The sequence below is a fragment of the Lissotriton helveticus genome, chromosome 8 (assembly GCF_964261635.1).
Source record: "Lissotriton helveticus chromosome 8, aLisHel1.1, whole genome shotgun sequence".
Lineage (NCBI taxonomy): Eukaryota > Metazoa > Chordata > Amphibia > Caudata > Salamandridae > Lissotriton > Lissotriton helveticus.
This window is the reverse complement of record NC_136069.1, coordinates 1,444,049,251-1,444,073,603: the sequence shown is the minus strand read 5'-3', so window position 1 is coordinate 1,444,073,603 and position 24,353 is coordinate 1,444,049,251.

Sequence of the window (24,353 nt, the reverse complement as noted above, 5' to 3'; positions counted from 1 at the left end):
AACTGTTGGCTACTTTCGTCAGTGGATTCCAAATGTTTCCCATATTGCATGGCATTTAGTAAGATTGACATCTAATGATGTTCAAAAACAGGTACCATTTGATGCCAAGGGCCTTGAATCATTTAAGAAACTGAAAAGGAGTTTGTTTCATATGCCCGCACTCTGGATTCCTGACTACAATATGATTTTTTATTTCTTCGGCCATGAAAAAGATGGCTGTGCACTTTCAATACTTGCTCAGAAACATGTTGGACTTATGGACCCAATTACTTATCTTTCTTTCAGGAGTGTTAGATTATGTTGTTGTAAGGTTTCCAGGATGTCTAAAATCAGCAGCAGCTTGCCTGGCAGTAGAACAAAGTACAGGATTTGTGATGGGCCATACTTTAATTGTATATGTCCAAAATCTGTTGAAATCCTTTTGACAAGAATTAAAAACAGCACATTACACACCACAGGTTGACACGTTATGAAGAAGTGATACTTGGAGCAGATAACATTTTAATTTGAAGATCTAAAATCCTGAACCCTGCAACACTTCTTCTGAAATCTGACAAATGTGAAGGCAGGGAAAATATTGTTGATAATGAATTTGAGCATGGCTGCATTGAGATGGTAGAATTATGCACAAAGCCAATATCAGATATTGTGCAGGTCCCACTAGAGTACTAAAATGTAACACTGTTAATGGTTCCTGTCTCAGGGGTCAATATGGAGGATTGAGAGCTGTGTATGCAGTTTGTTCTGTTTCAGAATCGTTAGAGATGCCCTCCTAGCCAAATGTGACATCAACACAAAATGAATTGCTGTAATTACAGCTTTCTGCTTGTAAGAAAATTTAAATTTGACAATCTACACTGAAAGACAGTATGGGTTTGGTGTTGTGCATGATATGGCCAACTCTGGTTGCCAAGAGGATTCATGACATCTGCAGGTGCTCCAATTAAAAATAGTATGTACTTATTGATTTGTTTGATGCAATTCACAAACCAAAAGAAGTGGCAGTTGTAAAGTGTAAAACCAATAAGGCTGGCGAAGATTTTGCCACCTTAGGAAACAAGTATACTACCCAAATGACAAGGTATTGTTCCTTGCAGGATAGGACAATAATTCATTAAAATGAAGATGACAATTCTGCAAATTATATTGTTACACCGTATTCAAACAATGTGAACTGTTACTTTATGGACTCACTGTAGACCTCCTAGAGCGAGTTGGAAGATCTATAGGAATATGATTCTGATGATGAAAAGTTAAAAAAGATACAATTTGCTAACAAAAAGAATTATCGGGATTTGTATGTAAATGAAGATCACAGGTATATTCTACCTGAGTCTATGCCACAGCCCATGTGTAAGCAATTGCATAATCAAAAACATGTAGTGAGGGATAGCCAGATGATGCTATTAAAAACATATTGGGAAAAACGAGGCAGCAGGGCTTTTCCATCTATGCAACCAAGATCAAGCAAAATGTTTCCATATGCATCGGGACAACCCCAATGCTGTTCCAATTTAGGAAAGAGTTAAAGACTCACCTCTTTAAAGAATACTAAATCATAATGCATTAACTATCTACAAACTAGCTACCTCTTCTATCACTCATCAACTTTATGTTTGTGTTTCACCCTGTACAGCATTCTACTTTTTTTGGCTAGGCTTGTGCTGTAGAATTACCTCATAAACATACATACATACATCAACAACTGTTTTGGTGGCCCATATCACAGGTAAAGAATACTCATTCTTTTAGAGAAAGTTTACAACTCAAGTTGTATACTTTTGATGAATTATTTTGTGAGGTCAAGGCTGGGTAGTTCCTTTGAAGATGGATTACATTTGAGAAAAAATACGATGAAATACGTTTTGCTTCAACAGTCTCATACATTTGCAAGTCTTCATGCACTTACCTGTGTGCCTTCTGTGACCACGAAGAGCAGGTTGGGGCCAGCAGATGAATGATAATTGATGACTATCAGTAAATAGAGAACTTGTCTTTCAAAATGTCTTTGCATTTAAAGATTTCCTAATCCATCTTTCAGCCATGCTTTAATATATATTCTGACATTGATAATTGTTTACTTAAATTTAATATATCAATCAATCACTCAATCAATTAATCAAACAGCATTTTTAAAGTGCACCACTGTCACCCCAAGGGGTGTCTGGGTACTGCGTCTCCATTAGAGAGCCAGATTTTGAGTCTTTTTCAGAAGTCTGCCAGCGAGGGTGCTGTACAGAGCTGGAGGGAAATGTTGTCCTTGGCAGAGATGTAGAAGGAACGGCCACCATTGTGGTTGCAATGGATGAGGGAGGTGTGTGAGGGTGAGTGAAGAGGAGTGCAGGTGTCTATCATGTTGGTGGAAGTTCAGTCTGTAGATGAAGTAGGAAGGTCCTAGGTGGCGGAGGTCTTTGTAGGCATGCATGAGGAAAATTGAACAGGCATATTTTCTGGAAGGGAGCAAATGGAGGTCTCTCAATTGATGAGTGATGTGGGTTCATTTGGGAAGGTCGAGGATGAGTTTGGCTCAGCGGTCTGTATGGCCTGGAATCTTCTGACAAGCTGGTGGAGATGCTGGCGTAGAGGACATTACTGTAGTCGAGACAGCTGGTGATGAGAGCCTGAGTGACGGCCTTTCTGGTGTTAATTGGGATCCATCTGAAGAATCTGCGGAGCATGCGAAATGTGTGGAAGCGGGAGGAGGCCACTGCATTAACTTGTCATTACATGGTCAGTTGGCTATTGAGAAAGATACCGAGGGTGCCTTTGTGGTCGGTCGGTGTGCGTCTGAGTTCTACAGGCCACCATTTGTGGTCCTATATAGAGGCTGTCTTCCCGAAGATCGGTATTTCAATTTTGTTGGAGTTGAGTTGGAGACAGTTGTCTCTCATCCATTTGGCTTTATTGGTCATGGCATTTCAGAAGTTGGTTTTGCCGTTGGATTGGTCCTCAGTGAGCGAGAGGATCAGTTGAATGTCTCTTGCGTAGTAGATTATATTGAGTCTGTGAGATCTAACGACATCTGTGAGGGGGTCATGTGGATGTTGAACACAGTGGGGCCGAGGGCTGATCCTTGTGGTATGCCACATATTATGTACTTGGGAGCAGAGGTGAAGGGAAGCTGTCAGATGCCCTGTGTGCCTCCTGTAAGCAAGGCGACAATCCACTTGCAGCCGTTTTGCTGTATACCTATGCTGTGGAGTCTGTGGATGAGGGTGTTGTGGAAGACTGTGTTGAATGATGCAGAGAGGTTGAGGAGGGTCAGGGCCACGGTGTTGACATGGTCAAGGAGTCCTCTGATGTTGTCTGTGGCGGCAACCAGAGTGGTCTCAGTGCTGTGGCTTGCACGGAATCCTGATTGAGAGACTTCCAGTAGGTGGTTTTGTTCCAGGAATCCAGTGAGCTGCTGGTTGATGGCTTTCTCGAGACCTTTGGCTGGGTAGTGGAGCAGGGAAATAGGACGATAATTTTTGAGCTTGTTGGGCTCAGTGGAGGCTTTCTTTAGGAGGGGTTTGATGTCTGTGTGTTTCCAACTGTCTATGAAATTTACTGTGAAGATGGAGATGTTGAGAATGCCGGTCAGTTGTGTGCTGATTGGGTTTGTTGCAAGCTTGTATAGGTGGTGGGGCAGGGGTTGGTGGGCCTCCCTTAGTGGATGGAAGACATGTTGGCTGAGGTGGTCAGGGCACTGAGGAGTGACCTGGTGGGAATGGTTTGGCTGGTGTTCGCTGCTTCTGTTGTATGGCTGAATTTGATTCTGTCCCTGGAATCGAAAATGGGGTTGAGTGTGTGTCTTGCTTTGTGCATGGTTTCGGTGACCAGTTGGGTGAGGCCAATGTTGTTGATGTTGTCCAGGAGGGCGATGGAGTTGGCATTGTTGGGGTCATCAATGTGGAAGTTGAGGTCGCCGAGTAGGACGAAGCTGTGAGAGTCGATTGCTGGGGGGGGCGATGAGGTTGAGGATGGTGTTGCAGATTGTTGCTTTGGGTCCCTGGGTTCTGAAGGCGAGGGTGCCTCTTATTGTGGTCTTTGCAATGGATTGTAGTAGGAAGTTGAGGTGTTCTATGAAAGGTGTGGGTTTGTTGTTGGTGATGATGCATCTGATGGTTCCTTGAAGATGATAGTGATGCCACTGTGGCAGTCATGGTGCATCATCTTGTTGTCTTTGGTAGTGGCGATGCTTATGTGAGGTTCAAGGAGGAGTTGAGCCATATTTCATTGATGAAGGCAGTGTCTGTGGAGAGGGCGGCGATGGGTTCGCAGATTTCTGTGGCATGTTTGCAGATTGAGCGTGCATTGAGCAAGATCCGATGGTATGGTTGCAAATTGTTCTTGGTCTAGTAAGCAGAAGTGATGTGGGGACTCTAGTAGGTTGTGTCACAAGAGAAGTGGCAATGTCAGCAGGTGAAGGGTCCTATGGTGTATCTTGGGGAGGAGGAGATGCAGCTGTTTCAGCATCCAGGGTCCAGGTCTAGGATTTCCTTGGGGTGTACCATTGGGTGGTGGGAGAGCCAGGGGTCCTGGCGATCGGTGTTGTCCAACCTATGGTGTGTTGGCAGAGAGCCTGTTACGCATGTCTGCTACGTGGTTGTGCAGCAGCCTCTGTTAATGGTCCTGGTAGGTGGTTCCAGTGAGGGCACCACCGGGACAAGAACAGCAGGCAGAGCAAGGGTGACAGATTGCAAAGTGGCAGGGACAGCAAGCAGCTCAGGGGCAGCAGGCAGTGCAGGGACAAGGGCAGCAGGCAGCGCAGAGGCAGGGACAGCTCGCAGTGCTGGGGCAGCAGGTGGCACAGGGCAGCAGGTGGTGCAGGAACAGCAGGTGTCACGGGGCAGCAGCGGTGCAGGGACAGCAGGGAGCGCTGCGGCAGCACTCAGTGCAGAGGGCAGGGACCGCAGGCAGCACAGGTGCAGCGGGCAGCGCAGAGCAACAGGCAGCTCAAGGACAGCAAGCAGCACAGGTGCAAGGACTCCAGGCACCATAGTGTCAGCAGGCAGTGCAGGGACAAGGACAGCAGGCAACAATGGGGGAGCAGCCAGCACAGGGCAGCATGAAGAGGAGGGACAGCCAGCACCATAGGGGCAGAGACAGCCAGCAGTGCAGGGACAAGGACAGTATGCAGTGCTGGGGCAGCAGGCAGCGCGGGGACAAGGACAGGAGGCAGCACTGGGGTACTTGCAGTGCATGGACAGCAGGCAGTGCTGGGGAGCAGGCAATGCAGGGAGAGGGAACGTAGACAGCACTGGGGCAGCAAAAAGCACTGGGGCTGGGACAGAAGGCAGTGCTGGGGCAGCAAGCAGCACATGGGCAGAGACCGCAGGCAGTGCTGGTGCAGCAGGCAGTGCAGAAACAGCAGGCAGCACAGGTGGAGTAAACTGCGCAAATGCAACTGGCAGTCCAGGGGCAGTAGGCAGCCCAGGGGCATGGGCAAGGGGGTACAGTACCTTTACCCAAGGGTCAGGCTAAAGAGGGGTGACACAGCCCAGCCTTCTCTGGGCACCCACAGGCCCACCATTGGCCAGGGCTTTGCCTAAGCTCTGCTAGCGCACATCCCACAATGTAGGAGCCACAGTCACCTTCAGGACTGCTGGAAGATGCATTCCAACCGGTCAGGTCCGGCCAACGAAGTCGGTGGCGGGGGGGTCTTCAGACGCTTTTTAGCGCTGGTTAAGCAGGCAGGAAACATGAGGGGAGATACCTGCTGCAACGAGGGTGAGAAGTCTTTAATGTATTGTGTGAGCTTTCTCCTACAGGACACAAGCATTTCTCTTGTTCTGGGCACAACTGTGGGCCTCCACAGGCATGCTGGTCTCTGTAGTCTTAGTTAATACTGTTCATTTGAGTGGGGAGAGATCTGTGGCATACCATCATTGTGCAAACTCTCACATTTTTAAATATGTGTTGTCTAAATACTGCTCAGAGTTTTCTGGCCCACTTCTCTATGATTATTCTTGATTATTCATGATTATTATTGTAAATCTTCAGGAGAAGTGTAGGTCATACATTTTCAGTTTTAGTTTGCTGGGCCATGCTACTCTTATCATCAATTTTGGTGCAAATTATGGTAGCAAATTTGCACTTGAAATATCTTGAATGTATTTCTTTGTTGCACCTAGTAGCACTCTTTAAACACAAATGTAATGCAAAATGTTGTGCCACCATGCAGAAGACGGGGAGGGTACCCTGAGAATCCATATGTCCCAGATAGTAAGAAGGTTAATGATGAATGGGAGAGCTGGAGGGTGGAAACCACCCTGTACTGTAAGGGCTGCAGTGGCTTGTGTTATGCCGCAGTCTATAAACAAATACTCTGTCTTCTTTCCAAATTCATTATTTTCTGTCTTGGGGATATTATTGCTGAAAAATAAGGTTGTACCAGAAACTTCACTATGGGTTAACATTTTCAATATCACAATTTTCCTACAATACAGAAGTGCAGTTTTTCAGATCTGTGTTCTTCCTTTTTTCTTTTTATGCGTACATGTGTTGTGCCACCATAGTGGATTCTCACGGAGGTTCACTTAAAAAAGCTGAGGATTGCTTTTTTTCATTCCCTTCCTGGCTTCAAGTTTGCCTCTGGGCCAACATCCTGAGCCATTGCAAAGCCAGGAAGGAAAAGGAACAATAATCATCAGCCTTTTACAGTGAACACACATGTAATCCACTATTGTGGGAAATTGAAACTACAGTTTCAGGAAGTGGCCTGGCAGAAAAGAAGGTGACAAACTTGGAAAAAGACATAAATGAGTGCGCACAAGTGTATCTTAATGTAGGGAAGAAATCTGTAAGAAATTCTCAGGATTTTATATTTTCTGACCCTCTTTTTTTTTTTTTTTTTTTGACCCACTGAATTATTAATTTTGTAATGGGTATGTCCAGTATGCTGCTCTTCCATTATATGAAAGTTGCAAAACATTTTTCAGTCTCCAGCTTATCTTAATGTATGTGGTCATACATTTGGCTGCAGCACGCAAAAGAGATTAAAAGACCCAACTGCAAAGTCGAGGTTGGCCCTATCGTAATGTAGTGCAGAGGGCACTAGGACCCTGCACAGGAACGAAGTGAGGGACCAGTCAGCGGACACCACTTTCGGTCAGGAAAGGGGCTGAGGCAACACAACATATACAATCAACATTAAAAAAAAAGTGCAAGGCAGCCAATGTGATTGCCAGGACATTCTCAGTTTGTACAGCCAGGCCTAGAAGGTTGATATTAGGACTCATACATACTTTACTGGCATGAGCATTACACTGTGTCACAATTTTTATTGACTCGAAATAAAGTTCAACAAAGCAGTGGTCAAAGTGGGGGAAAAAAAGTAGGGGAACTGTGGGCGGAGACTCCGAGGGCGGGGATAACCCAAGGATTGGATCAGTGGGCGGAGTCAGAAGTGGGGCCAGAATATTCCAAACCTCCCTATTTTTAGTATTTGTTTGGCATTTCACCGACCAGATACAGCTTATTGTGTTATTTAATTCAACCAATGGATACACTTGATTATTTAAGGTTTAATAGGGGTTATTAGCATTTAAATACAAAGTGAGTTATATTTCCAATCACACAATGTCCCAAATACACTTAAAAGTGCAATCATAAGCCATTTGTCTCCAAAGCCATGCAGTTTATCTCATTAGCACTTCTCCTCCCTTCTTCCACAAGAGCAGTTCAAACATGAATGGCACAATGTCCAAGTTTGCAAATGTTTTCTATATAATTATGGCTCTGCCATATTTGCCACAGAATACATCATCCACTGCATAATCTTACAGTTTTAACTAATCATTTTTGTAGCTCAAACAGATAAAAAGTTACTAAAAAACATGAAGTGAGTTGCTGCAAAGTGGACGCCCCTTTTTAAAGGTTGACTGATCACCTTTCTCACTGCTGCATTTGTATGATATACTGATACTAATCAGGCAGAATCTTTACAGAGACTTAACATCTAGGAAAGCTTTTCAGACACATTGTTTAACACACTTAGCCGACTTGCACTTGGCAAAAGAAGCTGTCAAATCGTCCGTCGCGCACTGTCTGGCCAGACAGACCACATTTCAATTCAACCCTATTTAACGATTAACATCACCAGCTATGATAGATTCCTACTGACCCGGTTCAGATTAAACCTTTTCCATCGACTGGTCACTCTTCCTAAAAGTAACGACTGGTCAGTAGTCTTACAATTATGTCCATGCGATGGTCTTTCCACTCAAACCACCATTCATACCATCTTATTTTGTAAATTGTATAGTGAAGCCAGAGGGTTTGGATTATTCCTGCACTCAAGCATATGGGTTTTAGGAGATGCCATCCTGCAATGTTATTCCTACAGTTCCTGGAAGAGGAATGGGTAATAATGCTTGTAACCAAATTTTTAAAACTTGTTGTTCGACACAGATCAAATTTGGGGGGGCTATTAAAACCTGTATTGTATAAAGTCTTTTTAGCTGGAAAATGTTATCATGTAAATGTACTTTTTTGTGAAAACATATTTTTGCTATTAATGAATGAATTTTAATTGTAATGTACTTTTATGGTTTTTTGCAAAAATGAAAACCGAATAAAGTTAATTTTAAATTCGAATTTGACTTAACATGTGTAAAAATGTCTAAATAATAAAGTATAAGAAAATATTTTGCATTACGCTGCAGCCTTTCATTTGTTGCATGATTTAGTCAACACTGCGTCATCATTTTGTCCCCCATTGCTGCATAATTCCAGTGGCTCCAGAGCAGGTAGCACATGTTAAAAGTGCTTGTGCATGAAGCAGAGAGACTGTGAAATGTGCAAACTTAGTTTGGTGTGTGTGCAAATCCTGCATTGCCGATCCTTGGTGAGTTGCAGCTCCTACTGCTGAAACAAGGCAAATGGAGGTACCAATGGGTGAGGCGGACTGGTCTCGATGGCAGGGCCGGCTTTAGTGCTGGTGGCGCCCTGTGCAACAATGTTTGCTGGTGCCCCCAATGATCACCTACGCCTTGTACTCCCTCACTATCACCCTTTAACAGTCCCCCTCAAGTCTCAATAACCACACTCTTTCTCAGATGTATTTAATTTGATTTACAGCACCACTCATACCAGTGTAGGGTGTCAGAGCTCTTTACATCACACACACTACACAGAGACAATCATTTATATGTGTGTAAATCACTGTATAGGAAATATTACATAACACAAAGGACTACACGGTGTAGAAGCCACATGACAACCATACTAGTAGGCAGTATAGTTTAACAGCTGACTGTTCTATGTTAGGATTTTAACTTATAAACTGGAAGTAACAAAAGGATCTCTCTGACAAAAGCAGTAACCTACCAACAGTTAACATTATGTGCACTTTGTGATCTGCATGGTCCATGTTCTTTGCAGCAGGCACATTAACCCTCTGTGCTACCTTTCTAGGAGTTAACCCTTCCACTAGACAAAACACTGATCTCTCTCTAGGAAGAACATTAATCACCGAAGTTATCATGACATTTGTATTGTTGCTGAAAATTGCTGGAGGCCAGGAAGGAGGCAGCAAGTTTTTTTAAACCATAATATACTTGCAAACACAACGCACCCCCCGAAATAGGTACCCAGTGCGGTCACACCATTCGCACCTTGACGGGAGCACTGTTGCTCTAGGGTGTGCTTCTTCGTCGGCCTTCCCGCAAGACTGGAGATGAACTTCAATATGGATTGTGATGGACTAGCCTTCAAGACTAACCCACAATTGATAGCACAAGGGAACACCTGCTTGTGCTAAGACATCAGGCCTTGTAAGGTCTAGTGGGGCCTTCTTTGGTCTAGCATGGTAATATGCTTGCTCAGTAGAGTGGTCTGGTGGACTGGTCATGAAGGCTGAACACGCTTCCCCAGTTCCAAATTCGACAGCTCTGGCCACTGTGCCACATTCTCTCCCCCACTGAACACCATACTGCCCCACTGAGAGAAACTCACACTGCCTTCAGCTGCAACCTAATTGTGCCTGCTATAAACACTTGGATGTGGCTCAATTCAAATGATGAACTTGATAAGAGTAATATGCTGCCTAAAAAAAAAAAAGTTAAAGCAAACACTCATAGGGAATGCAAGATTAAGTAAAGCATGTGAAATGTAAGCAGAAACAACATGGTTACCTTAACAATCTCTCAGTCACTATTCAGAAATCAACAAGTGGTCTTACCTGAAAAGTTAAGGACATGACTGCAGGGCCCTGAAGGGAACCGTTTCAATGTCCATTGCTTATATCATTACAAAACATGAGCAGTTTGGTTTAAAAAGACACACAGAGCCATGGTACACATTTTGTTTTCCAATCCACCCATCAACCAGGCATTGCAATACACCCAGGAATGGTGCACTTCCCCACCTGGGGACAATAATGCTGTTCGAAGAAAGACGAGAAAACAAATGTAGCTCTTCACTGCAAAAGTCTGTAAAGGGAGTCTGATGTTTTTGGATGTGAATAAAACCAATCTGGCCACTTTGCAACCCTCTGTCTTGCTTTATTTATTTATTTATTTTTCATATTTAAAACCTTTTATTTCTCTCCATCCCGAGGCTGCACTTTGGAATAGAAAAATGTCAGAAAATGGGCATTTCCCGCAAGAGTGTTTTTTTGGGGGGATTCATTTCACAGGGAAGCAACTAAATGAAAGAAGGAAAGAGAGGTTTTGAACCATTTTTTTCAAATCATGGTTTTCAGTAAGTGAGGAGAAAGACAGAAAGAGAGGGAATAATAGGAAGGGGGGGCAGCTGCCAGCACGGAAAAGTAGAGGACATTGTCTGTGTCTTCTCTGCACAGTAAGGAAGGGACAGAGTCCTTTTCCTTCTCTGCCCGTCCCCGAAAGCAAGCCGAGCCTCATGTGAATGCCTTTACTACATCTGACGTCCTGGGACACAGTTTTGAAAATAAAAAGTAGGGGAACAGAATGCTTTTATTAAAAGAAGTAGGGGCACACCGTGCCCTTCCGATCCTGCCCACTTTGATCACTGCAACAAAGGGAAGATGCAGAGTTCACTCTCAGAAGTGTCATTTCATCTGCTATGGCAATCACTAATTGACAGCATGAACAGTCATTATTAGCAAGAAACTACTGCGATGACAAATGCTTAGCTGTGCAACGCATCTTCACCAGCAAAGTGTGGGTGCATGGAGGTATCTCAAACACAGCAATGGTACAATGGGGATAAGTGCTACACTACTGGCTTTGGGCAAAATATGCTATAAGATGCAAATTGCTTAAGCAACTGCTAGGGCGTTGCAACTTATAGACCTCATCTAACCCAGGAACTTAGCAACAGCACAAGCATAAAAGGGTCTGTGGTGAGATTTTAAAAGTCTCATGCCCATTGCACAATTTCTTGTGCCTAGAGTTTGGCAAACCAGCCTGATCCAAATCTGCCTAGGGTGCAAGTAGGCCTTGCAAACAAACAGAACATGGGCAATACTTTCTATGTAACTTTTACTGCTTGGGCAAGTCAGAGAGAACTCAGAATGAGAAGACCATTTTGAGGTAAATGACTTAAGTGACAGAGAGTCTATCCTGAACTGGACCTATAGTTTCCTGTCTAGGGGATTTGTGATGCAGGCCAGATATTTTTAATGAAGGGGATTTGACTTGAACTGCGCAAATTCATAGAAAGAGTCCTTCTGGTGCCATTAGCAGAATTCTTTTGTGCCACCCAATGCCAATATAGCTTCTTGATTTGGTCTTTAGATGGAAATGACCTGGGAGACATCGACTCCCAATAGCTCAGCAGACCTAATGAAGACAGCACCTTTCTGATGTTTTTACCCTACTCAGTTTCGTGGAACCTGTCTAACCTAATTATGTCCTGGAGGGCCTCTGCATAGTTTGCTAATTGGTGGTTCTAAGTATTTACCAGTATAATATTGGTCTGAGCCCAGCCTTATTGTCAATTTGCCTCCTGTCTATGTCAAGGTCTAGTGGATAGGTCGGTGTACTGGGTGGGGGGACACTTAAGTTACGATGAACTTGCGTTCAGATTTGGTCATGACAGTGAGGTTGTTAAACCCTCATAGTTTGGAGTCATATAACACCACACCCACAGCTTTAGAATTGGGTTTACTGCATCAAGAGCAATACCCCTTCAAAATGGCACCTGATATCTGTCTGTGCTTGACGAAAGCTTTGATATTGTGCTGTTTCCATGACATATGAGATGATGCCCAAATACTCGGAGTTATCTGTAGAGGGGTGCAATACTTAACCACGGCAGGCGCACAGCACTGCGCAGGGACACAGAACACTTCACACCCAGTGTCAGCCTGGGCGATGAACCACATGTGGTTCTTCCCCTTTTATTTACCCTGTGGGCCGCGTCTGGCCCATGGATAATGTGGTACATCAATATCAGGGTTACGTCACCGGACAACAGGAGCACTGACCTACTACATCCCTTCCCAAGTTAGTCCTTGACCATATTCCCAAGCAATTATCACACAAAGTCCCAAAGCCGTTTACTTGACTGAGGATTTGGGCTCAAACTATAGCAATGCGGGTGGTTGCGGATAGGAGGTTTAGGCCTCTGAGTCATTACTGGTGGTGGACGTGATGATGGTTCACAGGCATCCGAAGGACTTGGGCTCTCCTCCTGCATGCTATCCATCTGCTGGCAGTTCTTCGCTGGCTCCTGAGGGGCTTCAGGGACTTGCCTGGAGGGGATTGATGGAACTTCCATGAACCAGGAGATGTTACGCAAGACTTCTTCTATTCCTCTTCGGGCTGTCACCATGGTGCCTCGGTTGGCCACAACAGTCCAGGTCCCTGGTTCATGGGTAGTCCTGAATTTGCCCCAGGGCCGCCGACGCCTGATGAGCACGGTCGCACTGGTTAGGATCGACCTGCAAGCAGCATGGCGGCAAGTGCTGGCTTGGTCATTCCTTCACTTTCTCCTTGCTTGTGACCTCGGGCGCCATGAGGTGGAGGCATCCAACCTGGAAAGGCAGGGAGTAGATCCCTCCGGGGTCCATTAACCATAATTTCTCACGGGCTTGTAGCGGTTTACAGTGGGATGTGCTCCGGTACTCACGGAAGAACAGGTTTAGGCATTGTTCTGGATCAGCCTGTTCAACTAGGGCGATGTGCAGTGCTTTGTTCAGCGTGCGGATGCACCTCTCTCCATCGCCGTTCGCCTGGGGCCTTTGCGGGGTAATCCAGTAGTGGTGGATTCCTCATTGGGTAAGAAACTCAGAAAACTGGAACGGGGGCCTGTTGTCCCTCCGGATCTCCGCTGGAAGGCCGAATGTTGCGAATGTTTTCTCCAGGAGGGGCTCCACTTTTGTGATAGTTGTTGACGGGGTACTTGGAGTAAACATCTACCAAGACAAGTGTAGTTTTCCCCCTGGGAAACTCCCAAAGAGCATGCTTAGCTTGGACCAAGGGTTGGTGCAGGGTTCCTCTGTCAAGACTGGAGCCGAGCGTTTTAGCAGGCTGGTTAGCTGGCAGGCCTGGCACTTGCCCTTAAGTTCTTCTACTATTGCTTCCAGTTCCAGGAACCACACCTTCTCTCACATCCTGGATTTCTTCTTGGTGGTGCCTTGATGTCCACCATGTGCGAGGATACCTTCTTCCGTAGAACTGAGTTTGCTCCTTACTCTCCACATCTTGGTTAGTTTGTCCTTATCTTCGGAGGACCAGTCACTTGACTGCTGGAGGGATTCTCTCCACAACCCACTTTAGACAGCTTCGAGGGTCCAGGCGTATACTGGGTCGAGCTCATCTGCATTCCTAATGTCATCCAGGGTCATTGCCTAGGGGCACGTCGCCTTTGAGATCATCCGGATGTGTTGCTCAGATCCTTCAGGATGTCCAGTTGGCTTCCCCGGTGTGGGATGACAGGATAGAAAGTCTGCAGGGTTTTATCTCCTCGGTGGTACACCACTTCCAGTTCCAGGTGGTATTGTTGCAACTGGATGGCCCACCTCTCGATCCGTGGTGGTGGGTGTGGAGTGAATCCTTTAAACAGCGGGACTAGTGGTTGATGATCGTTCATGAAAGTGAAGGGTTCGCCACTCAAATACAGGTGGAAATAGTTGCAAGCTCACTTTATGGCAAGGGCCTCATGCTCGTTTTGGGCATATCTGGCTTCGGTCAGAGTCAACGACTTACTTGCAATTGCTAGGGTGAACCATCGTCCCAGCTCCTGTCTTGGGTCAGCATCGCTCCTAGGCCCACTCGACTCACATCTACCAGTAGCTCTGTTCATTTGGCTGGGTCAAAGTATGCTATGGAGGCCTCACTTAGGAGGGTATCTTTGATGCTCTGGAATGCCTTGTCTTCCCGAGTGCCCCAGGTCCACTTGGCCTCTGCTTTGGTGAGGGTCATCAGCAGTTCGGCCAGGGTTGCGAGGTCTGCAATGAACCTCCTGCAGTAGGCGGCCATGCCACTGAAGCTCCTCGCTTCGGATGGGGTGCTCGCGGCCTGCGCAACTCGGATAGCTTGTGACCTGTGGGAGCCCATCTGAATGCCCTCTTGGTTGAACACAGAACCGAAGAACTCCAGGGAGGGCTGGAAGAATGAGCACTTTTCTTGGTGCAGCGTCACACTGTGCTCACTGAGGCCCTGTAAGGTGTCTTTCAGATGCTTGTGGTGCTCCACTGCCATTGCAGAGTGGATCAATATATCATCACTGACGTTTAGGACACTGGGTAGACCTGACAGCATCTTACGGATGGTATTATGAAAGATTTCGGCAGCTGATGATATTCCGAAGTTTAACCGTTAGTATCACCATAACCACAGGTGCATGCTGAACGTTGTTATATACCGGCCCTCCTGTGCCAGGGGTAGTTGGTGTTACTCCGCGTTGAGGTCCAATTTGGAGAACCATCAGTACCCATTGACATCGGCGAGTATGTCATCCATCGTTGGGATGATGTGTTGTTCTCTCTTGATTACACAACTGGGGAGTCTCCTATCAATGCACAGTCTTTCGATTACATCCTGCTTTTCGAGTTTCTCCAGCTTCTTCTCCACCAACGGTCACAGGTGGAAGGGGGCCTGTTGATGTCTCAATGCCAACAAGGCTATGGTCTTGTCAATTAGCAGCTTGATGGGCAGGCACTTGAGGCGACTTAGTCCTTGGAATAGTTCAGGGAATTGGTTCAGGATATCTTCAATCTGGTGTGTTCGAATGCTCCTGGCGAAAGAAACCAGCCCCAGATACTCGGCGATGTGGCTGCCAATCAGAGTGTCTTCCTCGCGGTCTATGACATGGATTGTCGTCATTACTTCTTGGTCCTACGCCTTGACCGATACTGACATCTTCCCTCTTTTGGGCAGAGGGGTTTGGCTGCCATAGGCGAATATTCAAATTTTGGACAGTGCGAGGGGCGGCCTGGGCCGGAACTGGTGCTAATGTTGGATGCCCATCACATTGACGAGGCTCCGGTGTCGATGATGGCCTTTATTTCACACCCCGCAATCTTGACTACATACGTGGTTTGGGGCCTCCTATGGCATTTGAGCTCTTGCGTGAAGGATATGAGGTATGTTTCCACTTCATCTTCATCAGAGGAGTCCTCCTGCCCATGGCATTCCCAGCTAGCCCCTTTTGGTTCTTCATGTTGTGACATGTTCATAATGGACAACTGACACACCACTCTGGATGGCGGTCTTTGTCCTCTGTTGTCTCTTCTCTGTTTGTTTTCCAGCATACCACTGCAAAGTGGTTAGGAATTCCACAGTTGGCACAGGTTCGGCCTTCGGCGTTGTACTCACTGGCCAGATGCTCTTTGCGCCCACAATAGCCACACCTCAACTTGGTCTTTGGGGGCTTTTGTTTCTGGTACATGTCATGTTTTGTCTTCACACGGAGATTGTCAGCCCTTTCCGTCTTGATGGCCGTTCCTGGGCTCTTGTGAGGGCTTGGTCCATCTCACTGGTCCTTGCTTCAGATAGGTTTGCTTCTCTCCGCGTGGGCAGGGCTAACTCAGGAGCACCTGTGACGCTCCTCCACGGATTTTCAAAATATGGCAAAAAACAGGGATTGAAAAAGCCAAAATTATGGAAGACAGTCCCACAACTTTTGGATTGCCAATGGTTGTTTTTGTACTAGTTTGATAACCATGGCGTATCGTGGAGAAAAGTAATTGATCATATACTAATGGCAGTAGCGGCTGCTACCGAACCCGTGCGGAGAGGCAGGGATGGTGTGGGGGGATGAAAAAAAAAAACAACCACCCACTTACCTGGAACGTCATCATCTTCTTTCTTCCTGCAGTCTCGGCTAGCAGCGGGAAGCACACGGGCTCCCAGGCTCCCCTGAGCCAATCGCAATGCTGCAATGCAGCGTTGTGATTGGTCTGATCGTCCGATCCTTGGCGCTCAGATGGGGACTGGGAGGCTTTGCATGTTCCTCACCAGGCTGTGTAATGCAGCCTGGTGGGGAAGATGCATAATGCGCATGACTCTTTGACCGGCCCAAGACGGCCGGTCAAGCAGTCGTGCGCACTTTGGGAGTGTAAACTCTCCTCCCCCTGCTCTGGCCAACCCTGCCCCCAAGAGCCACTAACTGCAATAGGAAAACGAAAATGATAATAACGCTAATTATTATCATTTTATTATCATTTTATTTTTCCTTTTGTTCAGTAGGGCAACACTCCTCCGCCTTCGCAGAGGTGCCGCCACTGAGTGATGGTTTCTGGCGCATATTGTTTCTTGAACACACCAGGGTATGTCAACGAGAACCGGCTAGATCAGTGTCATATTTTTACAATAACCACTGGCTTTGTAAATGAGTTTCATAAGGTAACTTCATCTTATGTGGTTGTTTCAAAGTTCTGGCCTGGACACTGCCCTTTCCAGAGGTAGGTTTATAAACATCTGTAGGCAATAAACATCTGTTACTCAGCGCCAAGATACCCTTGTGGGTGAATGTGCGCTTCAAATACACAGTATGATATGTTATATTATGTTGAAGAAATGGAGTGAGAATGGACCTTCTCACAAAGAAAGCGCGCTCAATTACATGCGGACACTTCGTTCCCTTTCACTGTTCCAAAACTAATTGTAAGTCAAGAAACTCATTCCATTTTATCCATGATTTAAACGTTTATTTTCATCTTTCAAATAATAGGTATGTTCATCTTATTATTCCATTGAATTCATTTCCCAATCTTCAAAATGACACCCAATGCATTTCGGGTCAAAGAAAAACAAGGACCCTTCTTCAGGGGTCTGTAAGGAAGACATACAGGACCAGGTTAGTGACCTACTCATTGTCGTGGCAAAGCATCATAATGTACATGGTCATCAGAAAACAATGCATGCTCTGTGATTGTGAACCTGATGTTATATCGTGGCATATACTATGCATGACGTCAAAAATTCACTCAATCTAACATAATAGCGCCGATATTCTAACATTAACTTAACAAATCGAAACGCCGGCACCCATTTGCAATTAAATTACTGTCGACATCATCGACATCATCGTTTGAAAACATCATTAAATGTTGCATGGGTTGACCTAAGCATGTGCACCTGGCTAAGACTATTGAAGCTTTCGAAAGATCTGTGCTTGCGGATGTACAAAAAATCCCTTTTGCGAAACCTGCCAAAACCAACTTAACGACCAAAGAATGGAATACATTAAAAAATTTGTGTCACAACAAGAAGTTAACATTTCAAAAAGCCGATAGAGGTGCCCTTATCATGATGGATACTGATTTCTATATCAACAGTGTCAATAATCATGTCGCCAATCAAAATATCTATTTACCCCTTGATCAAGATCCCACACAAGAATACCAAGCGATTTTACAGAAAATAATTGAGCATGCAAGAGAAATGAATTGGATCAGTGACAAAACCAAAAGATTCTTTGAAGTGAAATACCCGAGAAGACCGCGACTGTACATGTTGCCAAAAATACATAAGGATCCTGTAAATCCTCCATTCAGACCCATAGTCTCGGCTTGTGGCTCCATCTCAGAACCGATAGGAAGATTTGTTGACCAATTCCTACAGCCCATTGTCCAGAAATGTGCAACACATATTAAGGATACAACAGCCTTTTTGAAACTATTACAGTCAATTGAATTCCAAGAAGACTCAGTTTATCTACTGTGTACTATAGATGTAGTATCTTTGTACACTTCGATCCCGCACAGTGAGGGGATTGAAGCATTAGAATGGAGTCTATTACAGAGCGATTTGGATGAATCACAACAAGTCTTTATTTTGGAATTAATGCAATTCGCCTTGTTCTATAGTTACTTTGAATGGCAAGGAAAGTTCTTCAATCAGTGCAACGGCACATCCATGGGCTTTGGGGGGGCTCCCTCATATGCCAACATTTATATGAACAAATTTGAACATGATCACATTCTAGAAAATCCCTGCTGGACCAATGACTTAGTAGTATTTAAGCGCTATATTGATGACATATTTGTGATTTGGAAAGGTGAAAAAGCTGACCTCATACACAATATAGAGCGGTTGAATACACACAACGAAAGGATCAAATTCACATACACTGTGGAAGATATATCGATCGCTTTCCTGGACGTCAGAGTTTCAATACAGAACAACAAATTGAGCACCACTGTGTACACAAAACAAACCAATCGGAACTCCTGTCTACTATTTCAGAGCTTCCACCCGGAGACATTAAAAAAACATTTGCCAACGCCTCAATATACAAGATTGAAGCGCATAACTAGCAATGAAACAGATTTACAAACATCACTGGAGATTCAAACTCAAAAATATTGCAGAAGAGGGTATCCGGAAACAGTTTTAAATGAATCTTTGAACAGAGTGAAAGAAAGATCTAGAGAGTCTTTACTTGAGACTAATGTTCTACGAAGCATGAGCAAAACTGTATGTGTACTGAAATATTCCACAGACGCAACACGTATTAAGCGAATCTTGAACCAGCATTGGTCATTGATTGTGAGAGAACCGGATTTGAGTGAGCTTTACAATGACAGAATCACATTTGCATATCAAAGATCACACAATCTTAAAGAAATTTTAAATAAACCCAGTAAAGCTAAAACATCACACAAAGGAATGTCTAGATGATGGTTGGCAACCAGTTTACACACCCAACCAAAGGATACCAAATTGATTTACAGCATTCATCTACATGCAATACTAAGAACATTATTTATGCAATCAAGTGTCCTTGTGGAAAGGTATACGTGGGCCAAACAGAACGCAAACTAAAAGTCCGTATTACAGAACATAAAAGCAATATTAGACTCGCTAACATAAAATCCACGGTGGCTCAACACTGGATACAATCACGGCACCAAATCTCACAATTAAGATGCACGATTCTTGAGGTGGTTAAACAACGCCTTGACATGGACCCCAATAAACTAAGACTACAAAGAGAGTTTTTTTGGATGAAAAAACTGAATACCCTACAACCTGTGGGGATGAATGACAGGATTGAACATTTGTGCTTTTTATAAATTTATCCGAGCATTGGGTACAGTGCCTGTTCTTTTCCCATGTGTCCTTTTCATTAATCAGCTTAATTTATGAACATCTGTTGCAAAAAAAATTTGTTATGCAGTAGTATATGAATTATGCGGTGAATATCCATATTTGTGACCGTTCTCTTTTGATCATATTGAATGTTAATGTTTTTCGCTCTTTTTAAAGTGTTCGCATGTACTTGACGTAATGTTTACTCTGTACCCATGGTGTTTAGATACTTCAATATGGCAGCGCGAAGCGAGTGCACTCATGTCATGTGGCGATGTCACATGCAAAGGTCGAGTGGGTTGATTGGTTTAGGAGCCCTGTGACGTTGACAGTCTCACGTCATGTGACCGCCGTCACATATTGAATTTCCTTCCCGCTATAGCTCAAACACATAGTGAAGCCGCCCGCTTATGGCGTCTGAAGCGTTTGTAGAGGCGTTTCGTCCCGTATCTTCAAGTAAGTGCGAGAGCAGGTTTCGTTATTGCAGTAATTCGGCACCAAGTTGTAATTTATTTTTAGCCAGGTGCACATGCTTAGGTCAACCCATGCAACATTTAATGATGTTTTCAAACGATGATGTCGACAGTAATTTAATTGCAAATGGGTGCCGGCGTTTCGATTTGTTAAGTTAATGTTAGAATATCGGCACTATTATGTTAGATTGAGTGAATTTTTGACGTCATGCATAGTATATGCCACGATATAACATCAGGTTCACAATCACAGAGCATGCATTGTTTTCTGATGACCATGTACATTATGATGCTTTGCCACGACAACGAGTAGGTCACTAACCTGGTCCTGTATGTCTTCCTTACAGACCCCTGAAGAAGGGTCCTTGTTTTTCTTTGACCCGAAATGCATTGGGTGTCATTTTGAAGATTGGGAAATGAATTCAATGGAATAATAAGATGAACATACCTATTATTTGAAAGATGAAAATAAACGTTTAAATCATGGATAAAATGGAATGAGTTTCTTGACTTACAATTAGTTTTGGAACAGTGAAAGGGAACGAAGTGTTCCGCATGTAATTGAGCGCGCTTTCTTTGTGAGAAGGTCCATTCTCACTCCATTTCTTCGTTATACTAAGGCGCGGTTTGACGACGTGCAACAGGAGCAGCGCCGACCAGAACGTGAAAAATTTCTAACAAAAAATTATGTGAAAGTGTGCACAGGGATAACACAATCTGTATGTTATATTATGTTATCTTATGCCTGCCTCCTATGCTTGCCTTACCAAACCTTTCATCCTGCTGATGGGCATAAAATGAGTAGAACTACAGTGGGTGATAGTTAAAATCGGTTATCATTGCCTAGTGACCCATGGAGTGAGGTAAGTGTGCTATGAATATCATTTTGAAGGGTTTCATAGCATGGGGGAAGGTGTGGGGGTGGGTACCCCAAGGCATTCATGTGTCTCTAGAGTGGGAGAAGGGTCCTCCGAGTGTGGCTTCTCTCGAGCACAGGCTCCTCCATCTCAGAAGTGACGTGCAGAGAGAGCCTGAAGCCCCTATCCCTCCCCCGCTAATTTGATCAGCCGGAGGGGGTGTGTATATTGGACTGAACGTCTTAATCTATTTGATGAAATTTGCTGAAACTGGTCTGATGCTCCGCTGAGTCACCAGCGAGGGGAAGCGACGCCGGGTGCGTGGGGGTGATAGAGGGGGGGTATAGGTTCACTTCAGGGTGAGAAGCTGAGGCAGGTGTGGGGGTAAGGGATTACTCTGGGGTGGGGGCGATGTTTGCGATGAGAGTGGGTTCTGTCTGTCCCATGGAGTAATGGGGTACTGATGTGCTCCGTGGTACAGAAGGACGATGTGGGAGGCAAGTGAACCCCTCTTATAAGCGTTTGTATAGGTCAGCTATCAAACATGTGGTGCCCTCCTTCCAAGAGAGTGACAGCTGTCACTCAACATTTCACTGAAAGCCACTGAAATATTTGAGGAGGGTCACATGAGTAAAATTTGACTTTCTTTTTATTAAAAAGGTTTGCAAAATTGCAGTTGTGCTGTGTATTGTAATTGCATTTTTATAGTGCCTTTTATTACCCTAAACGATGCGCTAAGGCGCTTGTGCCAGCAGATATCACCCTACTGCGTAGGAGCACTGGCGGTCCCCAAGAGGCCTCACCTGTAGCACGTGCTGCGCTTCTTCAACACAGAGTGTACCGACTTCTAAGCACTGAGTGTGCTGGGCAAGAAGGGTGAGCGGACGCCATTTTACCGTTCATCTTCTGCCCAGACATGTTTAACTGTTCACATTGTTGAGGGTAAACGGTGCCTTTGCCAGTTTGTCATGGAGTGCTAATTTTAACCCATTAACAGTCAGACGCTCTGATTAGCATATGAAAGTTTTTCTCTCCCCTATCACCCACTGGGCTGTTTAATCCCTATTTGCTCATAAAAAAAACAAGTGCGCGCGCCTCGCGCTGAAAGAGGAGGAGGCAGCATGGGAGGGGAGAGAGGAGGGGGTCTGTGCCTGTTTCCCTTGCGGGAGCGAGCAGGAACAATCTATTAATTACAAACAGTTGGTTTCAAAGCTCGCTCCCGCAAGGGAATCACCAAACTTGCACACATTGCCATTGAAAGCAATGCAACGCGTGCACGTTTTTGGGCCAAAAACTGAATTGATTACTAAATGTCTACTCCTATGCAACGTATGCGCGCTGCATAGGTGAGACCTGAAAACTGTTATGTTTAAAATACAGTTGCTCTGGGGACACTGCTGTTTTCAGTGCTAAAAATAAACACTCTGTGGGGCATTGATTATTTTAATGCTAACAAGCATTGTGTCATGATTTACTAACTCGCCCTCCTCCTGCCCTGCAGCAAGAAGGTTTTTCATCCCATCTAGAAACCCACCCCTGTCCCGTGCACCCAGCACGCCAAAGTGTATGTGTTAAGTGTTGACATATATGTTAGGGGTGTTAATGGAGGTTTGTGTGTTTTCTGTAAGGAACATTCACCAATCATGTAAACTGTGCATTTTGAATTCGTAATTTTCACCAATCATGTAAACTGTGCATTGTGAAATACTTAATTGCCTAAATCGAGTGATTCTGCCTTTGTTTTCTGAGAAAAGTCGCATAGACAAAGAACCTGCTCTCCTAGGGAGCATCTACATGGAACTGCCATCAGGCGAGGCTCTTGACGCACACGCACGCTGTCAAAGGGTGCGCGGTGCGTCGTCTTCTTCTGGGTGCGGCTCAGCTATAAAAAGCCACACCCAAAGCTTCTCGATGCTTCGTCTTCTGCTGAGCCCTCGAGGACAACTTACCAGAAGGCTCCGTGGGATTCAGAACTCCGGTCCAGTCCTGGATATCTTCAGGCTTCAGGAGGACTTCGGATTCAGCACGGACATCATCGCGCATCCCTGCAAAAAGAGAAAGACAAAAGCTAAGTGAATATTCCTTTCTTAAATGCAAAGCAAGGCGCCCTACGCAAGCAAGCAGCAACTCATGTAAAAGACTTGAACTTACCTGCTAATCAAAGACTTTTTGAAGCTTTTGTTTAAAGACACGATTCGAATTCTGAAAAGAAAAGAAAGAGCTCTGAGAATATATCAAAGTATTTATAGCTTTGGACATAAGAACTGTAAATAGTGATTTGCAAATTGTTTTGTTTAGTGTTCTTTCATTCTAGGTGGTGAAGGCGAGGGATGATATTACTGAGTACACTAAGTAAGTGTGAGGTACAAAAGAGGTGAAAGAGTATATGTGTTAAGAATAGAAAGTAGAAGGGAGTGTCTAATACATTAATGCTTATTTTTACTTAGGAAAGAGAACCTGACTTCTCCTTCTTGAATCCAGCTCTTCCAATCAACAATCCTCATCGCCTCATCCTCCCTCGACGACAACACGGACGCGACGTTAGAACTCTTACTGTCGCAGGTAGGCCATAAGGGGTTTTAGAACTAGGACAGAGAATTGTGAAATGCAAGCAGAAATAAGGGTAAAAGTTACAGGAGTTTCTTTGTTGCCTCGCAGGTCGACAACCCAGGAACCGGTAGCGTCCATTATCCGGCCTCCCTCCCTTTTTTTCTATCGATTACCTAGGTGTTCTTCTAGAAATCACCGGGTGTTGCCTAGAAATTTGGGGAAGCGGGTCCATAACGTCTCTGCGAAATCCATCTGCACGCAACTCACAGGTAAGAGTGCTTGCAGCCTTGACAGAAGACGAAGCCCACGACGATCATTTCGCCCAGACGTTATGGATGCTGCTGATCCAATTTCTTTGCAAGACATTGCAAATATGCTAACAGCAATTCAAGAAGAAAATGCTGCCCTTCGTAGGGATGTTACTGTCATTCAGCACAGTATACAATCTGGACCAAGTACTTGGAACTTCTCCCCCAGTCAGAAATCTGTGTTAAAACCAGCTACTTTCCATCCAGGATTTCAAACCTTGCACTCCAGCTCAAATCCTTCCACTACCCCAACTCAAATACAAGTTGTAACTCCTGTTCCCGTTCCTTTAGCACCACCGGAGAGATTTTATGGGGATAACAATAAGTTTGCTATCTTTTTAAATCAATGTCAATTACATTTTATCGCTAAAGCAACTGCTTTTCCGGATGATTCTTCCAAGATAGCTTTTATTTTATCCTATTTAGGTGGTGACGCAGCTCAATGGTCCCTACCAATAGTAGAGCGAGACGACCCTATTCTTTATGACCTTAGACGTTTTAAAAATACCATGAAAAAACTGTTTGCCAAGCATGTATTTGTTCAGTCTGCCGATCACGAACTTCTACACTTGAAACAGGGATCCTCAGACCTTTTACATTACATATCCCAGTTTAATAGACTAGTGATAGAAGCACGCTGGCCCGAGAGTAAGCGAGTATCTATATTCTATAAAGGTTTAAAGGATGAACTTAAAGATATGGTCACACAAATTCTAG